The following is a 24,712-nucleotide window of genomic DNA, read 5'->3' as shown; positions in this document are numbered from 1 at the left end:
AACATCAACCAAAGTAAATAAAGTTCATTAACTGCTCCCTTCTTGGTTGCTCTTCTCCTGCTGAAATTCAGAAGTAGACAGATAATTCTAGTTTGGATTTTAAAGACTTGTGGAAATATAAGTTGCAATACACACACAACAGATAAATTCCATTGAATACAATGGCTTAAGTTCTTACACATGCATCTAAACCTGTGTTATTCTACAGAGCGTATCTACCATGTAACCTGTGCCTTTTCTCTCTTCTCAGACTAATAGCCACCCCATAGCTACACAGCAGCATATTTATATAAACTATAGCAGCGTTTCTGAAGCACACCAGTTACATTGTATTTTAATAACTTTAAGACTTTTTTTGGCTTTACTGTTCCTTTAAAAAGAATTCGACAGTGGTCAAACACATTCTGACCAATTGACATTGGTGTGTCGTTTTTCTTAAATACATGGTTGTGGTTTATTTGTCTGATGAACCGGGTTGTACTTTATATAGGCACCCAAGGGTCCATGCAAAAAGGGCAGGTAGCAGAACATCTTCCTAATTTCTCGAATGCACTGAACAAACCAGGATGGAGTCATTGCTGCAGCCATTTCTGGGGGCATTTACCCAACATTTGCTGTGATGTTTGGAAAGATTATTGGGGTAAGCCATTATGGTATTTGTACTACTCTATACTTGAATTCATTAATGTTATTCATTTGCTGGCAATTCTATATGATTTAGATTGACACAAAAATTTACACAACTAGGTGGGTTTTGAAAATACATTATATTTGCAAAAAAATCACAAAAAAGGAAAAATGCATTGAGTATTTTATACCATGTAAACAAATTCAATCAGCACATACAAATGTAAATACATACCACATTAATATATTCAACAGAAAAATTTGCATAAGGAAGCGGATAAGCTGGCCACAGAATGAGAATTACCCAGACGTTTCGGCAATAAGCCTTTCGCAATGGGAATTCTGACTATTAGCCTCTCTCAAGGGGAATGTGCAAGCCCAGTCAGTCAAAATTGTATTTATTTGCCTGGTAGAGTGCGAAGTAGCGCTAGAGTGCAAGAGGTCAGCGCGAGCGAGTTCAGGGAGGGAGTGCAGAGAGCAAATCTGGGCTGGCAGGGCCAAAAAGAGCAGGGGCCCACCGGTTTTTCCCTGGCGTCCCGCCAGCCCAGTCCGACCAGGATGTTACCTTCCTATAAAGATTTAATCACACAACACCTTTAAACGAAATCTACATTTGTGTCGTTCTGAAAAGTGGTTGAACAAGCGTTTCCTGATAAATCCAAATAAACAACCGTTTCTGTTGGCCTTCAGCAATTGCTTGATGTTCAGATTTGACTTTTTATCCAGGAGCAGATTTACTGAATAGAGATGTCGCGAACTGTTCGCCGGCGAACTTGTTCGCGCGAACATCGGGTGTTCGCGCTCGCCGGAAGTTCGCGAACGTCGCGCGACGTTCGCCATTTTGGGTTCGCCATTGTTGGCGCTTTTTTTTGCCCTCTCACCCCAGACCAGCAGGTACATGGCAGCCAATCAGGAAGCTCTCCCCTGGACCACTCCCCTTCCCTATAAAAACCGAAGCCCTGCAGCGTTTTTTCACTCTGCCTGTGTGTGCTGAAGAGATAGTGTAGGGAGAGAGCTGCTGCCTGTTAGTGATTTCAGGGACAGTTGAAAGTTTGCTGGCTAGTAATCGTTTTGATACTGCTCTGTTATTGGAGGGACAGAAGTCTGCAGGGGTTTGAGGGACATTTTAGCTTAGGTAGCTTTGCTGGCTAGTAATCTACCTTCTACTGCAGTGCTCTGTATGTAGCTGCAGTGGGCAGCTGTCCTGCTTCTGATCTCATCTGCTGACTGCTGCAATAACAGTAGTCCTTGTAAGGACTGCTTTTATTTATTTTTTTGTTGTTTTACTACTACTACTACTACTACTACTATAAGAGCCCAGTGCTATTAGTCTAGCAGTGTTGGGGAGTGGGACTGGTGTGCTAATCTGCTGCTCCTAGTAGTTCAGCAGCACCAACTTTAATTTTTTTTTTTAATATTCATTTTTTTTTTATTTTACTTTTTTTTATTTTACTACCGCTGTAGTAGTGTATAAGTTGACCTTTTAGGCATTATTTGCCCTGTAGGCATCATTTGCACACTGTTTTCTTCAACCCGCCATCGAGCTGTGTGACCTTGTTCACATTCTGTCTAAATATCCATAATATTACCGTCTCCAGAAAAAACACCGGAGTCACTTTTTTCAAGCAGCCATAATATATTTTACGTAATCCGTATCCACCGCTGTAGTAGTGTATACGTTGGCCTTGTAGGCATTATTTGCACACTGTTTTCTTCAACCCGCCATCGAGCTGTGTGACCTTGTTCCCATTCTGTCTAAATATCCATAATATTACCGTCTCCAGAAAAAACACCGGAGTCACTTTTTTCAAGCAGCATTCATATATTTTACGTAATCCGTATCCACCGCTGTAGTAGTGTATACGTTGGCCTTGTAGGCATTATTTGCACACTGTTTTCTTCAACCCGCCATCGAGCTGTGTGACCTTGTTCCCATTCTGTCTAAATATCCATAATATTACCGTCTCCAGAAAAAACACCGGAGTCACTTTTTTCAAGCAGCATTCATATATTTTACGTAATCCGTATCCACCGCTGTAGTAGTGTATACGTTGGCCTTGTAGGCATTATTTGCACACTGTTTTCTTCAACCCGCCATCGAGCTGTGTGACCTTGTTCCCATTCTGTCTAAATATCCATAATATTACCGTCTCCAGAAAAAACACCGGAGTCACTTTTTTCAAGCAGCATTCATATATTTTACGTAATCCGTATCCACCGCTGTAGTAGTGTATACGTTGGCCTTGTAGGCATTATTTGCACACTGTTTTCTTCAACCCGCCATCGAGCTGTGTGACCTTGTTCCCATTCTGTCTAAATATCCATAATATTACCGTCTCCAGAAAAAACACCGGAGTCACTTTTTTCAAGCAGGATTCATATATTTTACGTAATCCGTATCCACCGCTGTAGTAGTGTATACGTTGGCCTTGTAGGCATTATTTGCACACTGTTTTCTTCAACCCGCCATCGAGCTGTGTGACCTTGTTCCCATTCTGTCTAAATATCCATAATATTACCGTCTCCAGAAAAAACACCGGAGTCACTTTTTTCAAGCAGCATTCATATATTTTACGTAATCCGTATCCACCGCTGTAGTAGTGTATACGTTGGCCTTGTAGGCATTATTTGCACACTGTTTTCTTCAACCCGCCATCGAGCTGTGTGACCTTGTTCCCATTCTGTCTAAATATCCATAATATTACCGTCTCCAGAAAAACACCGGAGTCACTTTTTTCAAGCAGCCATAATATATTTTACGTAATCCGTATCCACCGCTGTAGTAGTGTATACGTTGGCCTTGTAGGCATTATTTGCACACTGTTTTCTTCAACCCGCCATCGAGCTGTGTGACCTTGTTCCCATTCTGTCTAAATATCCATAATATTACCGTCTCCAGAAAAACACCGGAGTCACTTTTTTCAAGCAGCCATAATATATTTTACGTAATCCGTATCCACCGCTGTAGTAGTGTATACGTTGGCCTTGTAGGCATTATTTGCACACTGTTTTCTTCAACCCGCCATCGAGCTGTGTGACCTTGTTCACATTTTGTCTAAATATTGATAATATTATCGTCTCTAGAAAAACCACTTGAGTTACTTTTTTTCAAGCAGCATTCATATATTTTACGTAATCCGTATCCACCGCTGTAGTAGTGTATACGTTGACCTTGTAGGCATTATTTGCACACTGTTTTCTTCAACCCGCCATCGAGCTGTGTGACCTTGTTCACATTTTGTCTAAATATTGATAATATTATCGTCTCTAGAAAAACCACTTGAGTTACTTTTTTTCAAGCAGCATTCATATATTTTACGTAATCCGTATCCACCGCTGTAGTAGTGTATACGTTGACCTTGTAGGCATTATTTGCACACTGTTTTCTTCAACCCGCCATCGAGCTGTGTGACCTTGTTCACATTTTGTCTAAATATTGATAATATTATCGTCTCTAGAAAAACCACTTGAGTTACTTTTTTTCAAGCAGCATTCATATATTTTACGTAATCCGTATCCACCGCTGTAGTAGTGTATACGTTGACTTTGTAGGCATTATTTGCACACTGTTTTCTTCAACCCGCCATCGAGCTGTGTGACCTTGTTCACATTTTGTCTAAATATTGATAATATTATCGTCTCTAGAAAAACCACTTGAGTTACTTTTTTTCAAGCAGCATTCATATATTTTACGTAATCCGTATCCACCGCTGTAGTAGTGTATACGTTGACCTTTGTAGGCATTATTTGCACACTGTTTTCTTCAACCCGCCATCGAGCTGTGTGACCTTGTTCACATTTTGTCTAAATATTGATAATATTATCGTCTCTAGAAAAACCACTTGAGTTACTTTTTTTCAAGCAGCATTCATATATTTACGTAATCCGTATCCACCGCTGTAGTAGTGTATACGTTGACTTTGTAGGCATTATTTGCACAGTGTTTTCTTCAACCCGCCATCTAGCTGTGTGTATTATCGTTTCCAGAAAAACCAACTGAGTTTTTGTTGTTGTTGTTGTTTTTTTAAAAATAATGCCAGGCAAAGGCAGGCCGCCACGCAGAGGCCGTGCTAGGGGCCGTGCTGCTATGCAATCCTGTGGCCCTAGCAAATTGCCCAGTTTTAAAAAGCCAATGACCCTGAACTCCCAAATGCTGAAGAGGTAGTTGACTGGCTTACACAGCACACCCCATCCTCTACCGTTTCTAACTTTACCACAACATCCTCCTCATCCTCCACTGCTATGGCCACCCCACGTAACACTTCCTCCACCACCGGTGCCCCTTCTTCACTGGGGTCAGAGGAGTTATTTTCCAATGAGTTTCTTGAACTGAGTAATGCGCAACCATTATTGCCAGAAGAAGATGAAGGAGATGAGGACCTTACACCAGATTTAATTCTGGCAGAGAACACGATAGAGATGGACATAATGAGTGATGAGGAGGAGGTCCCCGCTGCTGCTTCCTTCTGTGATGTGTCAGAAGAAATTGATGCATCTGAGGAGAATGATGATGAGGAGATTGATGTTTTGTGGGTGCCTAGTAGAAGAGAGCAAGAGGAGGGTAGTTCAGATGGAGAGACGGAGAGTCAGAGAGGCAGTAGGAGAATAAGACTTAGAAGAAGCAGGGAGGACAGCCCGCAGGGATCAGTAGGGCAACAACATGTATCGGCACCTGTGTTCAGCCGGCCAACGCACCCGCCATTGCCGCCAATACCGCCAACTCCGCCAACTTCTACTGTTACCGCCAGATCGCACACTTCCAAAAAGTCAGCAGTGTGGGATTTTTTTAATGTGTGTGCCTCTGACAAAAGCATTGTAATTTGCAATGAGTGCAGTCAGAAACTGAGCCTTGGTAAGCCCAACAGCCACATAGGTACAACTTCTATGCGAAGGCACATGAGCGGCAAGCACAAAGCACTTTGGGAGCAACACCTCAAAGGCAACAGGCAAACTAAAAGCCACACTCCTTCTGGTCCAGCATCTTACTGCTCTACCTCTGCTCTCCTTGACCCGTCTGAACCACCCTCCACTCCGCCTTCCACCTTGACCACCTGTTCCCATTCCCAGTCATCTGCCACCAGCCAAGTTTCTGTGAAGGCCATGTTTGAGCGTAAGAAGCCAATGTCTGACTGTCACCCCCTTGCCCGGCGTCTGACAGCTGGCTTGTCTGCACTCTTAGCCCGCCAGCTTTTACCATACCAGCTGGTGGACTCTGAGGCCTTCCGCAAATTTGTAGCAATTGGGACACCGCAGTGGAAGGTACCCAGCCGCAATTTTTTTTCTAAAAAGGGAATACCACACCTGTACCAACATGTGCAGAGCCAAGTTACCGCATCTCTGTCACTTAGTGTTGGGCCAAAGGTCCATATGACTACTGACGCATGGTCCTCCAAGCATGGTCAGGGCAGGTATGTCACCTACACTGCCCACTGGGTGAACTTGGTAATGGCTGGGAAGCAGGGAATGGGTAGCTCAACAACAACAGTGGAGTTGGTGTCACCGCCACGGATTGCACGCGGTTCTGCCACCACCTCTACTCCTCCATCGCTCTCTACCTCGTCTTCTTCTTCTTCTTACTCTGCTGCTGGGTCCTCCTTCTCCTCCTCCACACCTGTGCACCCCCAGCTCCCCCTAGGCTATTCGACGTGCCAGGTACGCCGTTGTCACGCTGTCTTGGGGATGACGTGCCTGGAAAGCAAAAACCATACCGGATCTGTACTCCTGTCATCTCTGCAGTCACAGGCCGATCGGTGGCTGACCCCACACCAACTGCAGATCGGAAAAGTGGTGTGTGACAATGGAAGCAATCTGTTGGCAGCGTTGAGACTAGGCAATTTAACACATGTGCCCTGCATGGCACATGTGTTAAATTTAATAGTCCAACGTTTTGTCTCCAAGTACCCAGGATTCCAGGACGTTCTCACCCAGTCCAGAAAGGTGTCGGCCCATTTCAGACGTTCCTACACAGCCATGGCACGCCTTGCTGACATTCAGCAGCGCTACAACATGCCAGTCAGGCGTTTGATTTCTGACAGCCAGACTCGCTGGAATTCAACGCTCCTTATGTTGGAACGTCTGCTGCAACAACAAAGGGCCGTCAACGAGTACCTTTTTGAACTGGGTGGTAGGACTGGATCTGCACAGCTGGGGATTTTTTTCCCCCGTTACTGGGTGCTTATGCGCGATGCCTGCAGGCTCATGCGACCTTTTGAAGAGGTGACAAATATGGTCAGTCGCACCGAAGGCACCATCAGCGACCTAATACCCTTCGCTTTCTTCCTGGAGCGTGCCGTGCGACGAGTGACAGATGAGGCTGTAGACCAGCGTGACGAGGAGCTGGAAGCGCACGATTTCTGGTCGGAATCACCAGAACGAACCCAGGCACCTGCTGCAACGCAGGGAGAGGTGCCAGAAGTGGAGTCAGAGGAGGAAGGTGGCTTTGTGGAGGAGGAGGAGGAGGACCAACAGGAGCAGGCTTCCCAGGGGGCTAGTGGTGACCTTTTGGGGACCCCTGGTCTTGTACGTGGCTGGGGGGAGGAGACCGTGGATGATGCAGTCCTTGATAATGAGGAAGCGGAGATGGATAGCTCTGCATCCAACCTTGTGAGAATGGGGTCTTTCATGCTGTCATGCCTGTTGAAGGACCCCCGTATCAAGAGGCTTAAGGAGAAGGACCTGTACTGGGTCGCAACGCTACTAGACCCTCGGTACAAGCATAAAGTGTCAGAAATGTTACCAACATACCACAAGTCCGAAAAGATGCGGCATTTACAAACCAGCCTGCAAAACATGTTGTACAATGCTTTTAAGGGTGATGTCACTTCAGGAACTCATCAACATTCCAGGGGCAGAGGTGCCAGTAATCCTGCCACGAGCACACCTGCAAGGACAAAGCCCTTTGGCCAGTCTGTAACGTCAGACATGCAAATGTTTTTCTGTCCAAGGCAGCGCCACAACCCTTCTGGATCCACCCTCAAAGAACGCCTCGACCGGCAGGTAGCGGACTACCTGGCATTAACTGCAGATATCGACACTCTGAGGAGCGATGAACCCCTGGACTACTGGGTGCGCAGGCTTGATCTGTGGCCAGAGCTGTCACAATTTGCCATGAACCTCTTGTCTTGCCCAGCCTCAAGTGTGCTCTCAGAAAGGACCTTCAGTGCAGCAGGAGGGATTGTAACTGAGAAGAGAACTCGCCTAGGTCACAAAAGTGTCGATTACCTGACCTTTATTAAAATGAATGAGGGGTGGATCTCGGAGGGTTACTGCACGCCGGAAGACTTGTTCTGACTTCTATGCAGCTGTCCTTCTCTTCAAGCCTCATGACTCCACACACAGCTGTCCTTTAGCGTCCTCCTCCTCCCTCCGCCACCGTTACAAACTAGGGTGCAAACCCTACTGGTTTAATTTTTTCTGGCCTCTGTGCTTCAGTGGCTGCGACCAAAAAAATGCCTATTTTCTGCATTTATATGACATAATTTTTCTGGCCTCTGTGCTTCAGTGGCTGCAACCAAAAAAATTTATATTTTCAGCATTTATATGGCATAATTTTTCTGTCAACTGTGCTTCAGTGGCTGCGACCAAACAAATGCATATTTTCAGCATTTATATGGCATAATTTTTCTGGCCTCTGTGCTTCAGTGGCTGCAACCAAAAAAATTACTATTTTCAGCATTTATATGGCATAATTTTTCTGGCAACTGTGCTTCAGTGGCTGCGACCAAAAAAATGCATATTTTCTGCATTTATATGGCATAATTTTTCTGGCCTCTGTGCTTCAGTGGCTGCAACCAAAAAAATTTATATTTTCAGCATTTATATGGCATAATTTTTCTGTCAACTGTGCTTCAGTGGCTGCGACCAAAAAAATGCATATTTTCTGCATTTATATGGCATAATTTTTCTGGCCTCTGTGCTTCAGTGGCTGCAACCAAAAAAATTTATATTTTCAGCATTTATATGGCATAATTTTTCTGGCAACTGTGCTTCAGTGGCTGCGACCAAAAAAATGACTATTTTCAGCATTTATATGGCATATTTTTTCTGGCCTCTGTGCTTCAGTGGCTGTGGCCAAAAAAACTGGGCAAACAATGCCTACAAGGTCAACGACGTTGACCTTGTAGGCATTGTTTGCCCAGTTTTTTTGGCCACAGCCACTGAAGCACATGAAGCACAGAGGCCAGAAAAAATATGCCATATAAATGCTGAAAATAGTCATTTTTTGCCATACGTTGACTCAACGTATATGGCAAAAAATGACTATTTTCAGCATTTATGTGGCATATTTTTTCTGGCAACTGTGCTTCAGTGGCTGCAACCAAAAAAACTGGGCAAACAATGTCTACAAGGTCAACGTATGGCGAAAAATTACTATTTTCAGCATTTATATGGCATATTTTTTCTGGCAACTGTGCTTCAGTGGCTGCGTCCAAAAAAACTGGGCAAACAATGTCTACAAGGTCAACGTATGGCGAAAAATGACTATTTTCAGCATTTATATGGCATATTTTTTCTGGCAACTGTGCTTCAGTGGCTGCGTCCAAAAAAACTGGGCAAACAATGCCTACAAGGTCAACGTATGGCAGTTGTTTAAAGAGAACAGTAGATTACTAGCCAGCAAAGCTACCTAAGCTAAAATGTCCCTCAAATCCCTGCAGACTTCTGTCCCTCCAATACAGAGCAGTATCAAGCAGATTACTAGCCAGCAAACTTACTATCATCTGTCCCTGAAATCACTAACAGCTCTCCCCCTACAATATCTCTTCCAAGCACACACAGGCAGATTTTTCAGATACATTTTTGCCCTTGATCCCCCTCTGGCATGCCACTGTCCAGGTCGTTGCACCCTTTAAACAACTTTAAAATCATTTTTCTGGCCAGAAATGTCTTTTCTAGATGTTAAAGTTCGCCTTCCCATTGAAGTCTATGGGGTTCGCGAACCGTTCGCGAACCGCTCGCATTTTTGCGCAAGTTCGCGAATATGTTCGCGAACTTTTTTTCCGACGTTCGCTACATCCCTATTACTGAAGACAATTTGGATTTTAAAATCATACATATGCCATTTCTGCTCAATTTCATAATTACCCAAACTGTTGGCATTCAGGTTCTAAGCAATATCCAAAAACTCTCAGAAGTTTGGATAAATTGATGCACTACCTCATTTCAGGGATAATGCAATAAGCTATTGGCTGCCTGTGCTGTGACTCGGATGAGGCTGTCACTTGCTTGATAAATGATTTGTTAAGTTATCCTTGCTTAGCATGTGATTAAAAATATTGTGATTTATGGCAGGGAACATATCTACGGCTAGGTTTTATTTCACATTGGGTCTTATTTTCTACTTTAATTATCTGAAGGTTGATAGCTGGGGTGTTCACATTGGGTGCCTTGTACCTAATTGTGTGATTATATATAATTTTATAACTGTAAAGCTGTTTGCATGATGATGTGGTAGCATTGTTTGTAAGTGCACTTATCCATTTAAATCCTTTTCCTAGATTCCTGCAGCCCTCCCCATGTTTTCAGCATTTGAATATTTGTAGTATTGTGTAGTGTAGACAGCACCCCAAGAGAATCTTCTTTAAAAGCCTTTATTTAGGCATTGACTGTGGCCTAAAAGCAACAACATTTCAGACCACCTGGTCTTTGCTCAAGCTATTGGGGTGCTGTCTATTGATTGGTGTCTTGGGCTCCTTGCCGCCCCGAGTTGGCCATTCTGATGCCGCTCCTCTCACACCCAGCGAATTCCATTTCCAGCGCCGGAACGAGTGTAGGGGGATTCCAGGATTCGGCCTTTTTCAGCAGGATTCGGATTCGGCATATGCAAATTTGGGGCGGGGATGGATTTCACATGACTTTTTGTCACAAAACAAAAAAAAATTCCCCTTCCCACCCCTAATTTGCATATGCAAATTAAGATTAGGATTCAGTTCGTATTCGGCCGAATCTTTTGCGAAGGATTCGGAGGTTCAGCCGAACACAAAATAGTGGATTTGGTGTATCCCTATTAAATACAGATGTATCCTTTTAAGAACACATAATGGGAATAAGTAAGGCTTCTTAGTATACACCGTTTCCATTCAAAATCAAATGATTTGTGAAGCGGTGACAATTTTTATTACTCTCCCTCCCAAGTGACATACAAAGGCTGAACCAAAGGAGAGGCTGTTTTTATTATGCGCACAAAAAAACAGATAAAATATGTCATATGTTACATCCTGCAGCTGAGCAACAAGGTGCCAAAACTCAGCACACATGGCTTAAATTCTTTCCATTCACTGCTAGGCTCACTCATAAAAATACTTGTGAGTGGAAGGCCGTGCCCATGGGGGTTCATTTGCTCTGTTTTACAGCTTTGACATGAAGAATGCTGTGAGATCATTCTAGATGCAGAGGGTCAATATAAGAAATATTCAAAATATTCAACCTAAAATTGATGCCAATGTTATTAATACAAAATAACAAATCAAATATGGAAAACACTATATTTTTTTCTGAAATTCAAAGGAATTTTGAAATAATTTTATCTTAAAAATGATACTGGTCCCACCTAACCTGACAGCAGCATTGGCATTCAGATGCAAAACTGAAGCAATAGCAGATAGTTTACAAAAGCTTGTTGTAGCCCTAAAACTTTTGCCTGCAATTTTTTATTTTTTTTATTTGGGTTGCTGAAAGTAGTAATGGGTTGGGTTTACTCTTGTACGCTCCTGGTGAACAGGGCCCACCTCTCACAGACAGCATCCCTAAGCTGGTTGTTTCCAAACTAGGGGGCCTGGAGCAGTGGCAGAGGGACTCAAATTGAAGACCAGGCAGGGTGAGAATTAAGGAGAATGGTCATTTGCTCTCATAGTGACTCCTGAAAGCCTATCTTGAATATTTATGATAAGATTTGGGATTAATGTTTATTTTCTATCCTTCATTTTCTTTCTTAAAACTATGACCAAACCGACTGATACACCAATATGTTCCTGTATCTTCACTTGTTCAATGACCCAAGGGAGGCCCTGACTAAAACTTGGACCTTCAACAGGGCTCTTAAATTCTAAGTGGGGCTGAAAATGTTTGACAATCACTGTTCAAAGTTGTAGTGATTCTGTACTGGCCCAAAAGTCCCCTCCAGACATTTGAAAACTGTAAAGAAGGACTAAAAGATCTGCCGCTTTAAACATTTTTGACCATGCCCATTTTATGGCCACACCCCCTAATTACCATGTCCATTTTACAAAATTTGTCAGGTTATGAAAGTTTGAATTCATTTCTAAGAGTTTTAGGGCAATGTTGTATGTGTTATAACTAATGAAGCTGAAATTGCCCTTTAAGCTGTGAGTCTCAGATTCCCCAAGAGACCTGCTTATCTTCAATAGTTACACTGGTATCTTTGCTTATCTTAAATTGTTACAAATGTATCAATGAGCAGTGACTCAGTGTTCTGGGCTCTCTGCCAAAAAATCCTCTTATTTTAATCAAGTTTCAGAAACGAATCATTTTCTGTAGTCAGTGCAGGAGATCAAAGAAAAACTCTGAACTTTGCAGTAAGAAACCTGGGGCTGCGGGTTGAGCTCTCAAAAGTTATGATCCCATACTAGCATTAGCCAGTCTCTTGATTCCAGCAAGCAGGTGGAAACACATGTGAAATTGCCCCTCCTTTGACTTGAATGATAATCACCTGGACCCTGCTGACTTGCAGCCCCAGATGATTATCGGCTAGTAATGCAACATTTAGGGGCATATTTATCAAGGGTCAAAATTTAGAATTGAAAAAACTTCAAAAAGACCAACCGAAATTAAGTCAAAGTTTTTTTATCAAATAGGTCCATTTTCAGACAAATAGGTCCGTATTCGGTTGAATTTGAATCCTTTGAATTGAAGTAATAGCACTTTCGATCGAATTCGGTTAGAAGTTTTTTCCAAAAAAACTTCAATTTTTCAAAGTCTACCAATTGACTCCAAATAGGTTCTAGGAGGTCCCCCATAGGCTAAAACAGCAATTCAGCAGGTTTCATTCGAAAATTCACCCCGACCTTTGAAAAATCTGCCCCTTACCTTTGAAAATAACACAGATAGGTCAACTATGGACATTGCTCTAAAAATGCACTTAAGGTGTCTCACAGGAAATAGGATTTATGTTGAGGTTTTTAGGACTCTTTGGTAAAAATGAAAGTCTGGAGAAAACCTCAGTCATTATTATAAAGTACCGTAACCAGAGGGGGGCAGGCCCTGGTGTGTGACGCGCAACCGGGCCCCGCCCCCCTCCGTACGGCCCGCATTTCAGTGACAGTCGGGGGCCCTGCTCCCCCAATAGTTCAGCCACTGTTGTTATATCATAATTGATTTATTCTGACCTTCAGTTACAGATGAGCCAAAGGGGCAATTTCACTAAGGGACAAATTTTCACAAACGAACGATTCACCACAATTCGTTACCACTGCGCTTATTCACTAAAATGCAAAGTTGTGTCTTAGCAGCCAAACGCTGGCTAAGTTTTGCTAGTGATAATTCGTCTTACAGTTAAGTCAATTTGAATAGGGCGGGACTTCATTAGAGATGGTTCAAATACTTGAAGTGGACACCTTGTTATCATAAATGTCCAAGGAAGCATAATAAAGCTATAAGAGATCCTCGAATGCCCTAGACATGAGCTTACCCTAAAACAAATGTGGGATGACCCAAAAATGGTTGGGGGGAAAGAGACCAAACTTGCATAAGGGCACACCTGGTGATTCGGGGAGATTTAGTCGCCTGGCGACTAATCGCCTCTTCTTTGGGGTGATAAATCTCCACGAAGGGCTTCCCCCTGTCTTGCACCGGCTATAATGAATAGTCACCTGCGGCATGACACACGCTTCCGAAGTTGCCCGAAGTTTCCTCGTGGGGCGACTTTGGAATACGAAGTGCTGCGTGTGCCATGCCACAGGCGACTTTTCATTATAGCTTGAGCAAGACACGGGGAAGCCATTCGGGAGGCCAGGCGACTAAATCTCCCCGAATCGCCAGGTGTGCCCTTACCCTACGGCTACATAACCGCAGTGTCCTGTTTTAGAATGATCCTCTGATCACTATTTAACTTCCATGATAAAAATGGACTGCTATGGAATTAACATACAATTACAATATCGATTGATTCAGAACTTGATTTTCATCATGCCTGATAGTAAGAAGGAATGGAAAATATCTTACAGGCCTAGTTGCCTTTACATTTCTGGCAGGGTCGGGTTATGTCACTGAGAAATGAGCCCCGCTTGATATTATCTGAAGAGGCAACAGGCAACACTTGGGGGACAGAACTGATTATTTCTTCAGCTCCCAGTAAATATTACATCTCGTGACCTTTAATTTGTAATTTCTTTTGTGGCAGTTGCTACCCTGATGACATTTAAATAAGTGCTTGACACTCCTGTGACATTTCATCCCAGCCTTGTCACATGAAATGACACTGACACGTATAAAATCAGACCACTAGGCCATTCAATTAAAATCGATAGTCATATGCTTGGCCTAATGTAATGGGATTTTGCTCACTTTGGTAAGGCATTGTTTATATTATTCAATGACATCAGCGCCATCAAATATAATAATAATAATAAAGCAGGACGGGAACAGCTGTAAATATTTAAAATGACTGTAGATTTGTGGCGACTCAAAATGAATTTGAGCAGATTCATGTAATTGAACAGATTGAACAGATCCATGAAACTGGAAGTTCGAATTAAATAGTAATAAGGTTAATAAAAGACAACACTTCTCCATCAAGCTCAAATAATTCCTTCTTAGTACCGAGCTGAGCCAGAAGAAAGCTCGCAACACACATGGAGATGTCTCCAATTTTCTGAATGCAGAAAAATCCTTCTGGACCTCAAAATGACAATCAATCATGACAGTTCAATGAAGTGTGAGCAAGATTTAGAAATGTTTTCACTTGATAAGATCCAAGCCTTTTCTTATAGGTGGACAATAATGAAGATTTAGGAAGCCTTTGCCACTAAAAAATAGATCAACTGACTTTTTAATAAATAATTACAAGTTCTCCAACGAAAGCTTTCTATTAGTAATATATATATATATATATATATATATATATATATATATATATATATATATATATATATATATAAATAAACCATATACAGCAATGGGATCCATAATCCAGAAACTTGTTATCCAAAAAGCTCTCAATTACAGAAAGGCCGTCTCCCACAGACTTTTTTATCCAAACAATCCTGTAACGTTCGCAAAGGTGTTTGCGAAAGTTTTTTGTGCTAACTAAACACAGTACATTCCCCTTTTTACTTTACTTACCCCTCGGTGCAGATTCTGGGATCGCAGTTCACGGCAGCCATCTTCCAGGTCCTTGGTAATCTGAGTGTGAGACCGGCGAAGCGGCGCATGCGCAGTTGGAGCAATTTCCCAGTTTCCGGCAACTACGCATGCGCCAAAATGGATGAAAATTGCTGAATCGTCGGAAGACGGCTGCCGTGAACTGCGATTTCTCAGAATCTGTATCTAGGTGTAAGTAAAAAGTTAGGGGCATTTCCAGGGGGAGGGGGGGCAGCTAGGCTGGGGGGAGGAGGAAGAGGATCTACGTAGGTGGTTCACCTGTAAGTTCACTTTTAGTATAGTTTGTTATAGAATGGCCAATTCAAAACTTTTCAATTGGTCTTCATTATTTCTTTTTTTTATAGTTTTTTTTTCAATTATTTGCCTTCCTTTTCTGACTCTTTCCAGCTTTCAAATGGGGGTCACTGACACCATGTAAAAAAAAAAGATCTGTAAAGCTACAGATCTATAGTAATTGCTACTTTTTAATACTCATATTTCTGTTCAGCTCCTCTCCTATTCATATTACAGTCACTTATTCAAATCAATGTATGGTTGCTAGGGTAAATGGAACCCTAGCAACCAGGTTGTTGAGATTGTTATTAGCTGCTGAATAGAAAGCTAAATAACTCAAAACACAAATAATAATAAAAATGAAAACCAATTGCAAATTGTCCCAGACTATCACTCTTTGGAGTAGATTTACTATCCGGCGAAAAGTCGCCATCGACTGCTTTGCACCCATCGCCACACTTCACCAGGTTCAAATTCACTCAAACAATGCAAAATCGCTAAAGTGCGAAGTTTCATTGTGAAATTTACAGTTGAATGGACGTCTTTGTGTTATATGTTGCAGCAAATACATAACATTTCCTCTGTTTATTACACAAGTCCAGGGAACTTTAATAAAGACATTAGAGTTGTTATAATGCCCTACACATGAGCGCACTGTATAATTAATGTTCCATATGTTAGAAAATGTATGGGGGAAACTGGTTACCCAAAAAAAAAAATTTCAAGGAATTTTGCAGCCTATCACTTTGAAAAAAAGACACCAGCGTTTTTTGAGCTTTGATGCTTTTTCCACTAAAGAATATGATGTAAGTAACAGAAGATTGAGGAAGATCTATACACTCCAGTGCACTGGTCTGAGCTGGCGAAGACAAGTCTGGTGATAGAGGCAACGTTCAATATAATCCACATCTTAGTAAATTTGCGGAGTAACGTCAATTCGCCAGAGCGAGTACAAATGAGCGCTAGCGCCTAATTGGTGCCTGCGCTCATTAGTAAATCAGCAATGTCCGTGCAGGTGGTAACTCTGGCGAATTTTCACCTCTTCACCCTTTAGCAAATCTGCCCCTATCATACCAAAAGTTAGTTTAAAAGTGAACAACCCCTTTAAGATTGTCAGTCAGGATACCCATATAACCTTCCAAATTGTATCTATTCCTTTATGTTAACAGGCTGCATTTAAAGAAAACAAAAACCTTCCATCGAACACTTCCTTGTCCAATATAAACATCAAATACAAACACGGTCAATAAAAAGCCTTTTAAGTCTCCAGCTAAACGTGTTTGGCCTTCTTAGAACAATTCAATAAATGGTTTCTCACTTGATTTGTATAGATCATAATGAAAATCTACTTCCCCTGAATAATACATCCAGAAGTTTGCTGTGTATCCTAGAGAATTAGACATTGAGATGAATAATAGTGTGTGTCCTTCTTGGTATTTTCCTGCACTGAGCACAGGCATGTAACTGCAGGGGAAGCTGAGCTTGCTATTGCTAGTGGGCCAATATTAATACTTTCTGTGTCTTACTGGGGGGTACAAAGTAGCACCTCCTTTTAGAATGAAATATTTAGTGATGCCTGGTAAATTCAGGGATATCAAGCAATCAAGGGAATGCAAAACGCTTTAATACAGGTACTGGACCTGTTATCCAGAATGCTCGTGGCCTGGAGTTTCTTTAATCTGTAATTTGGATCTCCATATCTTAAAGGAACAGTAACACCAAAAAATGAAAGTGTTTAAGAGTAATGAAAATATCATGCACGGTTGCCCTTCACTGGTAAAACTGCTGTGTTTGCTTCAGAAACACTACTATAGTTCATATAAACAAGCTGCTGTGTAGCAATGGTGGAAGTTGAAAAAAGTCTATATGGCACAGGTTAAATAGTGGATAACGGATAACACCATTATGTTCTACAGAGCATATCTGCTGTGTAACCTGAGCCTTTTCTCCTTTGAATGGCTGCCCCCATTGCTACACAGCAGCTTATTTATAATTATGTTACTGTTTGTCGTGATCGAACAGTAAGTTGTGGGCGGTACCATGGCCCAGTAATATAAATTCTACCGTTTGTATCCAAACTCATAGATATAAAAACAAATAATGAAAAAGTTTGGAAAACAAAAAGACCAAGAGAAAAGAAGGCCTGTCCTGGCGGAACTCCTTCATGATAAAGGCACTTAGTGTGGGATACGGCCCGGGTTATACATGCGGCTGGCTGCATTGCACTATTTCGGGCAATTGGATCACTTTGGAAATTCCAGCAAGCTGTGCCCCACTCATCCAAATGTCTCATGGCACTGGGGAGCAAATGTCACACCAGTATCTGAGCTTTCAATGTGTTATTAACGTGTGCCACAGGAATACTGGGCTATTTCACTGCTGTGACGTTATTCATATAAAGCAGAGATTCCTTGCCCTTAACAAACAGTATAACAGCAGCCTTGGGCAACATCAACTAAACAAAGGAGTATGGTAATAAAATGTAACAGCAATACGGTGGAGTACAACCATTTAAGTTTACTTAAAAATAATGTAGACATGAATAAAACATACTGTACAAACATTCCCCAGTTTAATGTGCCAGTGAGGTCTTTCTCCTCCACCAAAACCCACCAAAATATTTAAGGGCAGTGACACATAGGCAACTAGTCAAAATATTTTTTAAAAACAACTGATCGGCAGATAGTAATAGTGACGGCGATATTTACGCTCCTATTGTATAGATTTTGCGGATAGTCATGGATATTCGCTCAAAAAAGGTCCAGTGGCGACTTGGAGCAACAGTGGCCCCAGAATAGTGTTTTTTTCACATGTGGTGACTTGAATTTTTTTGGATGGGAGGGAAACTTTAGTGATTAGTTGCTGCGATCTGGGTTTTTAAAACTTGTGACAATTAAATGCCCCCCCCCCCGTGTGTCTTTGCCCTAAATGGGGGAACTTCATCTTAATTGCTTCAAAAATGTGACATATAGATAACTAACAATTCTGTATAGAAAAAGCCCTATTGGTTTTCCTTTACAAAACAAACCTAAGATGCACTCCAATTTTTTTTTTTTATCTTCATCTTTTAGAAATGCCATTTTAATTTATTTCCTAATGAAACAGTTCAGGGGTTTTAGAGGTTCTATGGTTCAAGTCTCCCAAAATGTGGTCATTTTTTTTTCTGCACTTGGCACCTTGCTCCGAAAGAAAAGAGCTCCATCTGAAACAGAATGCAGTGCTGTCTGTGTTTGGTGGCATTGCGTGCAGTGGATGGGGGGTGTAAGCGAGTGACACATGAGTGTCCCCTGTAAAACCACAAGTTTGTGCAGCATTCAGATGCAAAAGTGAGGAAGTGCTTGAGGCCTGTACTCACCACCAGCAGAGAGCAACATGAGTGTAAGTGCTCATTGATGTGCCTTTAAGGGATAGTTTTTGTGCCTGCTAGAGTCCTGGCACTTGTGCCTGTGCAGTTGAGCCACATTACTTTGTACTTGTAGTAGCCGCCTCAGGCGGCAGTGCCCCACTAGGTACCAGGGGCAGCAAAAATGCTGCTCCATGTACTTTAAGAGTGAATTTCCGGGGGAGGGGGGGCAGCAGCAACTGCTGCTGCCTCAGGCAGCGGATGGGCCAGGATTGCCTCTGTCTCTATGTCTTAAAGGATAAGTAAACCTTTATAATAAGTCAGTGTAAAATTGATGAGGGTGCTATTATAAGAATTTTTGCAATGTACATTCATTATTTATTCTTTTTTCATTCCAAGATATTAAGGAATACATTAGTGATGTGCGGGCCGGCCCGATACTCACAGGCCGGTCAGGTTTTTGCCGACCTCACACACCCATTTGCCACCTTACACTGCCGGCTTCCGGTTTCATAGCCGCGTGCCTGCTCGCGCCACCCCTCTTGTGACGTCATTGGTCGGCGCAAGTCTATAAAAGGAACCCGGAAGTTGGGCTCAGACGGGCGCAGGTGGCGGAAGGTTGGATATCGGCAGGGTGCAGGTCAGGAAAAACCCGACCCGTACATCACTAGAATACATGAACTGTTAATATGAATGAATTTTGTTCCAACAGCTCCACTTGCTGGTCAGTTTCGGACCAGTCTGACCAGCAAGTAGTCAAGGAAGTTGTCAGGAGAAAGAAAGAGGCTGCTCTGATGTTCTTCTGCTTAGGAAAGATTTGAGAGCAGTATCTAATTCTAAGAAGAAGAAGATCAGAGCAGCCTCTTTCTCCTGACACCTTCCTCGACTACTTGGTGGTTGGAAACTGACCAGCAGGTGGAGCTGTTGGAACACAATTCATTCATAATAACAGTACATGTTTTCCTTACTATCTTGGAATGAAAAAAGAATAAATAATGAATATTTATTGCAAAAGTTCTTAGAATGGCTCATCAATTTTACATTCACTTATTTTAAAGGTTTACTTATCCTTTAACGGCAAAATTATGCTACCGTTTTTTGTTGTTTTTTTCATGTTTAAATGCTTTTTAGTAGTATTAAGGCACCACCAGTATAATGTGGCTAAGATTATATATTATACACATCACCACCTGCACCTGTGAAGCTTACAATCTAAGATCCTTACCATATTTACATACAGTAGGGGCATTTTTTTTCAGGAACCAGTAGATCCCACATATGTAAGTTTTTCAGGTATGTTCTGTTCTTGAAACATTTCCATCTCCAGAAATGCAGTGCTTTGCAATTCAATTGAAAGCACCAGACGCCACCAGGTGTGAACACCTGTGGGCACACATCAAACTCCAAACCTGCAGAGACACAATTGCTATTTAAATAAGGACAAATTGCTATTCATTGGCATAATATTAACAGAGACAGATGGAGCAGAAAGACAGATTACTTAGAATTCACCTAACACAGCTCAAATATTAAATTAGCCAGTTAATGTACTCTGCATTGATTGTCTTTCATCTGTACCACAGCACCCTCTTGTGGCAAGGAGAGATTATTACTCTCCAGGGATGGTTGGTGTGGAGGTTATGAAAATGACTTGCTGATTGTATAAAATGTCTGCTATTGAATTAATGTGATTTTATGTGACTTAATGACCAAATGCCACTTCTCAGCCCTGGAGAAGTCAATGCTGCAATTAACGCAGCTGCTGCAAAACCTCTTGGGAGGCAGAGATGTCACTTACCAGAACTAGCTGACCATTCTAGCACTCTGCAATGGAATGTTTATATATGGGACAATCATTTTATATTGCATAATGCATTGTACTTATTATCGACACATGTATTTGCAAATTACTAATCTCTACCTGTATTTGCAAATAAAATATGTTAATTATAGGAGGCTTTCCTATATTACAAGATTTATTTTATTATCTTTCTTCTCAATAATATTAGCATCAAGCATCACTGTACCACCCAGGTCGGTAAGATATCAGCCAGTAGGAAACCGTATACCCAACCCGACTAACTGAAACCAGTGTATACTAAAATATAATGTACCCCTGATGTAAAATATGAGAATTTTGGAAGTCAGCTGAGAGTTCCATGAGCTGTATAAAGGCATAATGCCTATAGTGTCCTGGCTTTAAATGATTACTGAACAGCCAGAGACTGCTTCAGGCTGTAATTTGGGTGGGGGTGAACACACAAACTGGAATAACCTTATGGGGTCTATTAAAGTTGCCATCTTGAAAATGTCAAGGTTTGTCTATATTTCTAAAAAGCTCTAAAGCCTAACTAAAGAAGTAGGCTAGAAATGTTGTATATTATATGTTGGGCTTCAGTACCAGCCCAGGCAACCACAGCCCTTTAGCAGTAAAGATATGTGTCTCCAAAGATGCCCCAGTAGCTCCCCATCTTCTTTTCTGCTGATTCACTGCACATGCTCTGTGCTGCTGTCACTTACTGAGCTTAGGGACCTACTCACAATATACAGTACACATAGAATAGAAATATCACAATATAAGGCTGATTAGTAATTAATATAGATAATTACTACATGGCAGCACAGAAACCAGTGCAATTAGCATCAGAATTTAATAATCAGCCCTGTAGCATCAGTTTATATTACAGACAAACCTCATTTCTTCTGGATAATTAGTGACGACCCCTAAGCTTATCTTCTCAACAGCTGCTCAGAGCCCACTGAGCATGTGAGTGTCATAGACACTTTCCAAGATGGTGACCCCCTGTGACAAGTTTGAAGTCCTGGTCCATTGCTGCTATTGACAAGCTGAAACTTTAGGCTGGTGCAACGGATTCAGTATATAAAATATGGCTTTTTTTTAGTAAGTTTTAGGGTTTTGTTCTCCTTTAATGCCAAATTTCACCAAGTAAAAGTTGTCAAGGTGCTATAGAAGTCAATGGGATGTGTGTTGGTCCTACTAGACCATCTGAGTTTTATACCTCTATATATTATATATATATATATATATATATATATATATATATATATATATATATATATATTAGGGATGCACCAAATCCAGGATTTGATTCAGGATTCGGCCTTTTTCAGCCCTTTTCGGCCGAATCTTTCTGCCCGGTCAAACCGAATCCTAATTTGCATATGCAAATTAGGGGCAGGAGGGAAATGCATGACTTTTTGTCACAAAACAAGGAAGTAAAAAATGTTTTACCCTTCCCACCCCTAATTTGCATATGCAAATTCGGATTCGATTCAGTATTTGGCTGAATCTTTCGCAAAGGATTTAGGGGTTCGGGCGAATCCGAAATAGTGGATTCGGTGCATCCCTTATATATATATATATATATATATATATATATATATATATATATATATATATATATATATATATATATATATATATATATATATAGTAATCAGAAAAAGTCCGCACACGCAGGTCTTAGGTGAAAAAGAAAAATGTAGTTTATTCAACGTTTCGGCCCAGTCACTTGAGCCGTCCTCTGCGTGTGCGGACTTTTTCTGATTACTATATATGATTGTTTTCTTTGTTCCAGCACCGAGGCATCCATTTTGTGCTCTGGGTGCACCGACCCCCATGTTCTTTATATATATATATATATATAATCCGTGAAGAGCCGGCACAACTCGTAATACGCTGTGTTATTTGCCTGGGTGCTATCAGCAAAAGAGCATCATGAATATCCAGAACCAAAGCAAGCACTCTCAGGTCTTATTAGTCCAATAAAAATGTTTTAGAGTGCTCGCTTTGGTTCTGGATATATATATATATATATATATATATATATATATATATATATATATATATATATATATATATATATACACACACACACACACTTTTTATATTCGGATCTTAATATCTTATATCTTAATAAATTCATTGACAATAACCACTAAAATCTGACCTCTAATAAATAAGCCTCCAAATGTATGCATATAACATCAAGTCACATTGAATTGTATAAGTGAAGACCACCTTATACAATTTGTCTACATCGACACATCCAGATTTGTAGGAATGCCACACAGGACTTTAGGGGCCGCATGCTGTACAGTTGCATGGCTCTTAAAGTCTCCTTAGTGCCAATCCCCAATATTCCAGACCTGATGAGAAAAGATACAAATTTCGGGGGGTTCTGGAAGCACTCTAAGGGCTAAATTAAAGTATATTTCAGTATAATGGAAGTGCTACTTACATTGCACTTCCCTGGTCCCCTGTCTCATAAATAATTCAGTATATATGCAAGTGCATGTGTTTACAAAACAGGGGTTTTTAGTTACAAAGTTATGATCATAAAGTTGAAAAGCCACCATACCACGTCAAGGAAAACCCCATATGGCGGTCCCTAACTTGTTTACCTTAGGCAAAGTATAAAAAGACTTCTCTGCATAATAGCATTACCTGTATTCAGTGTGTGTTGAACATTGGTTTCAGTCTGAAGGCTGAATCCTCCCCCGCCAGTAAGCGGCTTTTAAGTGAGAGAGATTGCCCAAACCAACACCCATATTTAAAAGCATAGGACCACCATTAGTTTAAAGGGGTGGGTATGGGGTGCTATTACAAAAAAACACATGAAGCTCAGCCACAGCTTCCAGCTAATACTATATACAAATTTCGGGGGGTTGTGGAAGCACTCTAAAGGCCAGGGAAGTGCAATATAAGTAGCACTTCCATTATACTGAAATATACTTTAATTCAGCCTTTAGAGTGCTTTCACAACCCCCCGAAATTTGTATAATGATGAGAAAAGATGTTCGCACAAAAAGGGGATGTGGGGGGGAAGAGTGGTGCCAACCTAGGGGTGCTGTAGTGGGCCCAGTTTTTTTTGCCAGTATTCGTATTTGGCTGAATCAGAGAACTGAAATCAACCCCTTAAAACCATGTGACCATGTAACAGAATCAGCCATCACAACATCACTGACCTCACTGTGAAGAACCCCCTACGTTGCTTCAAATGAAAGTTCTTCTAGTCTGAAGGGGGGGCCTCTGGTTCTGTGATCATTTCTATGGGAAACAAGACCCCAGCTATAATGTATTTATAATGTTGTCATACTTGTAAAGAGTAATCATGACCCCTCACAGGCGCCTTTTTTCCAGAGAAGACAACCTGAAATCTACAATGACTTAATTTTTTTCCTGCAATAACCCACATTTTCCAGATTTAATAAGATTCCAGTGTTCTTATTCCTTCATTGTGTTGCTTTCTATTTTTCAACCACCATGATTTACCTGTAACACTAGGAAACAGAACTTAATTGGGAAGCAAGTCTAGCAATTAAAATATCAACATATCCAATTCCCACTATATAAAAGACACATCTACCTTCATAACAATGATACATGCTACACATCTACACAGCAAAGGGGGAACAATTCATTAGCTGTAAATCAAATATTATGTTACCAGAAGGTGATAAGGGAAAGATATTTTCTGTTTAATAGGCTCTACCTATTCTATCTATTTTATAGACGAGGGGCCTGCAAGATCTACACTTTAGCACAGGTATGTGGACACATATTTATGTGAGTATATTGATAGGTAATTATACTTATATACAAGTATGGGATTTTTAAACTGCTCATACAGTATTATTATTCTAAAACAACAGCGTCACCTGCTGGTCATTCCACCTTCTCGGGTGGGCCCATTTTACTTCCCAGCCATTCAGAACTCAAACAGATTTGTTTGTTTCCCTATAGAGCAGTCGGCGACTGTGTAGAGATTTGTATTGTTTTTTTTTTTTGCCTCTACATCCCCATTACTGTTTCCAACTCCAGCTGCGGGGATTTTATTTGGAGGATTATTTTGCTGCAGTTACTGGTTCTGCAGAGTTGGAAAAAGTTTGTATCAATCAAAACAAAAACTTATTTTTAGATTACATGACAACACAGGAACCAGTGCAGTCTGCATATTCTGATTATTAATCAGTCTTGCTGTATCGGCTTCTGGCAGATATTATTTGACTTGTGCCTTTTTTGATAATTTATAAGCAGCCCAGACCACACTGAGCATGTGTACAGTCTTGGTCTTGCAAAGATGTATAACAAAGTTACAAGATAGAGGC

At 41.3% G+C, this 24,712-nt stretch overlaps 1 protein-coding gene across 1 annotated transcript in view; it reads right to left on the bottom strand.

Moving 5' to 3' along the window:
- Positions 1-23,074, bottom strand: part of kazald1.S (Kazal type serine peptidase inhibitor domain 1 S homeolog) — a 144,863-nt gene extending 121,789 nt beyond the window's left edge. The window contains 2 exon segments of the mRNA NM_001092073.1: positions 19,806-19,989; positions 23,049-23,074. The gene's annotated coding sequence lies outside the window, so the exon portion shown is untranslated.
- Between the last annotated feature and the right edge of the window lie 1,638 nt (positions 23,075-24,712).

The sequence above is a fragment of the Xenopus laevis genome, chromosome 7S (assembly GCF_017654675.1).
Source record: "Xenopus laevis strain J_2021 chromosome 7S, Xenopus_laevis_v10.1, whole genome shotgun sequence".
In the NCBI taxonomy this organism is placed as follows: domain Eukaryota; kingdom Metazoa; phylum Chordata; class Amphibia; order Anura; family Pipidae; genus Xenopus; species Xenopus laevis.
Note: the sequence above shows the minus strand (reverse complement) of the source record. Positions and strands in the feature narration are given on the sequence as shown.